The following is a 6,038-nucleotide window of genomic DNA, read 5'->3' on the forward strand; positions in this document are numbered from 1 at the left end:
AGCGAGGCTTAAAACTTTTTCTATCTCTTCTTTTCTTTCGGCTTTAAAGAGAGAAAATGAGAGTTTTAAGCCTCGCTTAAAGTCAATGTACGTTAGTGCAATCGGGCCTTAATTATTTACCTACATAAGGAATTATATTCTTTTGTGCGAAATTTTTAGAAAGTTTATACGAAATTAATTATAAAGTTCAATTCAAAATTACGAAATTCTTGTAAAGGATCTATATAAATATATGTATGAATAATGATTAGACTTAGTTGAATACATCAATGGATATGAAGATACCTTTGCGAGTCGAACATTAGTAATTAGTGTGTACATGGTTTTATTTTCTAAATTCGTTAACATACATTAATTAGATATAATAACATATCATAAATTAGATATAATAAGTTCTCGTGTGAAATGATGGAACACATCTCATTTCACACGAGAACTTATTATATCTAATTTTCATCATTGTCATTGTACTGGGAAGCACAATGATAAGATGTTAAATTTTACACATTGATAAGGATCCAAAGCGTGGATCGAAACGTACGTTAACGAATTTAGAGAATAAAATCATATACACACCAATTACCAGTGTTCGACTCGCAAAGGTATCTTCATATCCATTAAAGGATCTATAGGTGACATACGCTTCGCGCGAATCGCGGGAACATCGGCTTGGCTATGTGCTAGTCGGCCGATACACTCGCGGGTCAACAGGTGCATAAAATTTGCGGTACGCGGAAATTGGCGGGGCGGCGGCCGTAAAACCCGATGCACCGTGTTCCGGCCATTGGCTCGGTAAGGAGAAGATTTAGATCCGGCGTTCGAAAGTGCCTCGCCTACCTTCGGTAGTAGATCACGGGGCCCGCAGGGGGACATTACGCGCGACGGATCGCCAGTTTGTCGAATAACTTGTAAGAGACCTTGTGTTGTGTGTGCGAGTTACCGAGAATAATACATGATTTCGCGGTGTTATGAAAATGAAACTGCGCAATGAGGCGTGGCCGCGCCTGACGGCAAACTGACGGGATGCGGCAAAGAGTCGCGTGATTTGTTAGTCCTCTTTCTGCGTAATAAACTAGAGAGTTACACCATTTGTAATATTGTTATGATCTGTTCTCTTTATCGATACATTGAGTTATTACGAGCATGTAAATCACATCATACCTTTATTAAATCAAGTAAGAAGGTACCAAACATTGGCGAAGCATGGTCGAAGCTAGATTGATGTCTGATAATATTTCTATGTTCTCTCTAAAAATAAATCAGTGTATGTATAATCAGAATACACTGATTCACTTTTATAGATTATGATTTTCTGCATATTCAATTTGTAGCAACCATAATTTTTAAAAATGAATCATTATACGTATTATTACTGAAAGACAGTAAATATTTGATATTACAGTTATAAGTGTAGCACTGAAGTCAGTGATAATACACTGATTTATTTTGAAAAGTTCACCTTTACAGAGTAAATTTTTGAAAAAAGTACATTTTTAGTTATACAAACTGCACGCCGATTACTGTTGAACTTGCGCAATCACAAACTAAAATAATAATCTAACAAATTAAATTGATCGTCGATTTGATAATAATCCTACTAGCATCTTAAAACATTATAAAGAATTTATTGCGAACAATTATCTCTGCAGCCGGGATACTTTTACTATTATTGTCGTTCCTATTTCTAAGTGCTAGTTAAATATAGAAATTTATATCCCATCCACTTGGCTTAGAACCACTTTAGGACGGTGACGTCTATGCAGCGAGATGCACTTTCATGCTTCAGAATGCAAGAATCGCTTTAAATAGCTAAATCATCAATCGATCATAATAGCGATATTATATCAAGATGCATGATCAAAGACACGCAGGTGAAACATCTTCCTTCGAACGTGTTAACGGAGTTTATTGACACTCATAAGCTCTCGTTTCTCCTCTCGAAATAGAGATTTGCATAAGAAACCTGTTCGTGAATACGTTCGTCGAGAATAGATCCGACAAAGTGTTTTGATCGCGTTCGTTATCGGCCCCAAAGAAGCGTGAAACATTGTGACGTGCGAGGCGACAGGAACCAAGGTGGAATCGATTTTCCCGAGAGATCGCTAGTTTCGATAACGTTCAGCTCGTCGTTCGTGAATGTATCGACAGGCCGTGCAGCGAGTCGTTCAGCCGTGATCGCCGCGCCTGACTCCGTTCGTCGCAGCAACATACATCTCTCAGAGAGAGTTCGTCTCTCTGCATTACGGTTATCGCCGCTTACGGAACGAACCCGCGACACAGTATAAGTAAGAACAGTAGGTACACTCAGTTAACCTTTACCGTACTAATATGGGTAACTAGTGACCGAGCGATTCCTGTTCGTGCAAATTTCTTTGAGTCTTTCGGTAATTATAAATTATACTACATTTTATTATTTTCCAAAATAAAGAGTCAATATTTATTCTAAAAAGTTGAAAGTATATTGGTGAATTTTTAGAGATTTTTTGAATTATTTTGAAGAGGTGAAAAAACGAAGAGATTTGAAGTGGCCCTTGATGGTATAGATGAGACACCAAATTGTAGATGGTACGGTAAGGGTTAAAAATAGTGGCGACCGTTCTGCACAATTCTGCACAATTTTCAACATGGCCGAGTAGGACATAAAGATCAAATGTGCCGACACAGAATGTACCTACTGTTCTTACTTATACTGTGCCCGCGAGAATCTCAGAGCGACAAATCAAGGCATGAGACGTCATTATTTTCAACGTTGCTTTTTTGCGTACCGCATTCTCATCCTCGATTGCGTAATAACTCTCCGATCAATAGAAATCGGTTAAACCGGTGTCGCTCAACATTATAACTGTAGTTGAGTAATTTTAGTCAAGCAAGGCAGAGCACAGTTGCTTAGTTAAGTTAGATGTATCGAGATAAAGTAACTAAAAAGAGCACGGTTGCGTAGAACCTTCTGGAATTTATTACTCCTTGAGATCCTGCAACTAAGTAACTCATGGCGACGTCACGTCCTCACGCTCGCACACGTGCCATCGCGCACACGCGTTAGTGCGAGCACGTTATTCACGACGACGATCACGCGCTCGTGCATCGTCCGAGATACCAACGGACAGGCGGAATTAATCACAAGTACCGGCGTACGCGTTCCTAATTGGCAGTGGTGACGTATCTATTAATGGCGAGTGGTCGAGTCGACGGGTATTAGATCTTAGAGATTAGGCGATGCGGAGGAGAGGAAACGTCACGACGCTGCCCAAAAACAGGGAAATTCAAAGAACGTGCACGTGCGAGAGAAGCAAAGCGTCCGAGACGACGCATTCGTTCGTAAGAGATGATGCGATTGAATGAGAAAAATAGTGTTCTCTGTTAACATACCTGTTATCTCTCAGAAATTAATAGCGGTTTCTCTAATTGATACGTAGAATAACTCTCGGTTGTCTTGGACGTCTCTCCCGTTGTCTTGAATCCTTCTTCTCGTCCGCGGTTTCTCTCACTCGCTGGTATCCGCTGTGCCTCCTCTTCTGGTCTGCGCCATCATTCGAATAAGTACTTCGTCTTTCTCTCCTTCGTATCATACGCCTCTTTCTCCTCGGTCGTAACTCTCACTCGCTCACTTCGCCTCGCGGTTTTACTCGTCTCTTTACATACCGCACGCGGGAATTCGCGGACGCGGCGCGGTGATGATGGTTTCAATTTAGTCAAGCAAGGCAGAGCACAGTTGCTTAGTTAAGTTAGATGTATCGAGATAAAGTAACTAAAAAGAGCATGGTTGCGTAGAGCCTTCTGGAATTTATTATTCCTTGGGATCCTGCAACTAAACAATGTTGGTTTAATCACGTTGATGTTGACTTTTCCCCAAACGCGATGCGAAAACACGAAGCCGGCTCTATTGTTCCTCGCGTCCCCTGTGAATGTCGTGCAATTATTCTTCAGTTATATAAAAGTGAGAAAAGTATCGAGTATTACGTGAACAGTGGCAAGGTGATGATATAGATAGAATTAATAACGATGGTTGGAAATGTCACAAAGATCCGCTTTGTCTTTGTTACTTTACCTTTGACTCCATAGCTTGACAATATTACGCGTGGTTGATAATATTATTACCAGTCTCTTTTCATCTCCACTTTTACGAGCGATAACGATATTATTGGATTTCATACGAAAATTTTCATTAAACTGAAGAATAAATTTTATAAGAAATTTCTTAAGAATTATACTAGGTCATAGTAAAAAATTATTTCTAACCGGATTAAGCTTATTAGAGTTTCTTAGACATTTTTGGATGCTGAAAACAATGCCACAAAAATTCCAGCACGTCAAGTTTTCAAGATAATTGAGGTTTAATGTAAAGTAGTTTTTTTAAGGTTTAATGTAAAGTAACTTTTTTAACGATACGATTTGATTTTTTTTTGTAAAGAAGATATAAAATGTAATTTTGTTTTAATATCTTACTTTTTAGTTCATAACGGAGCTAAAAAGTAGATATTGAAATAGAAAAAACATTTTATAAGAAATGGACAGTACATCTATGACTTCTGAGAATTTCAAGATAACTTTAACTTTTTTTACGAAAAAAAGTGTCAAATATCACAAAGAAATCATTAAACCTTTGTACATTAAATCTCAATTATTCTGGAAATCTGATAGGTTCGTGAAATGTAACTTGCGGCATTGTGGTTTACCATCCAAAAATTTATAAGAAACACCTTGTCTGGTTCAAAGTAATTACACTGAGAAAAATTTCTGGTTGAAAATGGACGAATCAGAATTTTCTAGTTGTCCACTAGAATTCCAGTTGAGATAACTAGAATTCTGATTGATATAATTATACCAATAAAAATAAGAATTCTAGTAGATTTTGTCAGAAATATCACATCAATCAGAAATCCGGTTATCTTAACTAGAATTCTAATAAATCTAACCAGAAAATTCTGATTCGTCCATTTTCAACCAGAAATTTTTTTCCGTGTAAAGAAAACATTATTTTATAAATTAGTGTGTTATTTTTAGATTTTATTCTGCATAGTGATCTCTCGCAATTTTGTTCGATACCGCGTAACACTTTCTTATAAAAAATTCCAAGACCTATTTCGCGCGATTCATTTCACCGCGCATAACGACGTGCAGGTGCGCAATCGATCGACCTGCGTTCTTGGTGCGCAGCGACTTGACGTCCTCCGCGTTCGTATTCTATGCGGGCGCGAACGGCTGCGACGTTAATTTCAATGGGCTTCACGTCGCTACTTCCACCCCCGATGACCTCCTGAAAAGTAATCTCATGCCCCATAAACCCCGTGGTAGCAGGTTCGCGCGCTGAGCCCCGACGAATTTACGACGTCTGAAACCGGTGATTCGGGAGCCTCGTTGCGTTACGGCATACCGATGATTTCCTCTCGATGGTTAATAGTGCAGGCCAATGAGAGATCGCAGGCTCCGTTTCTTCATCCTGGAATGGACGATGCGTGCATCTATCGTTTCCAAAAATAACGCCACCCGCAGTCGGCTGGTTCGTCTCTTGTCTGCTTGTCAGCGCGAAGCCCACGTGGATCTCGACTTGGATCGCGACTTGAGTTTGCTTACCTTTCGCCGCGACTCGGGCCGCGTGTCTCTTTCATATTCCGCTTTCCTTCGTGGAATATATCGTCCGTTTACGGACCATGTGTATATATACATTTAGGCTGCACATGCCGCTCCACCCATATTGCTGGAAACCGCAGTGCGGCAATGATGTGTCATCTCATTCGTTAAACAACGAAGATAACAAACCGCCTTCGTGGAAAAAGTCACAGTAATAACTTTACGCCATCGGATGAATGTATCTTCAGCTTCAAATCAAAATCTTAGAATTATTCTTTTTTCAACATTATCGAAATGATTTCATGTGCAAAGTTTTATTTATATGAAAGTATATCACTCTCTTTGTTTGAATACGATATTGATCATTGGCTGTTCAATATCTCCAATATTAACCCTCGGTCTACTGATGAGTCTTTTGTGATACAAGGAAGATTTACTCTTAAATTTTATCTTCATTTTTATTCAAA

Source organism: Trachymyrmex cornetzi, unplaced genomic scaffold (genome assembly GCF_001594075.2).
Source record: "Trachymyrmex cornetzi isolate Tcor2-1 unplaced genomic scaffold, Tcor1.1 scaffold924, whole genome shotgun sequence".
NCBI lineage: Eukaryota > Metazoa > Arthropoda > Insecta > Hymenoptera > Formicidae > Trachymyrmex > Trachymyrmex cornetzi.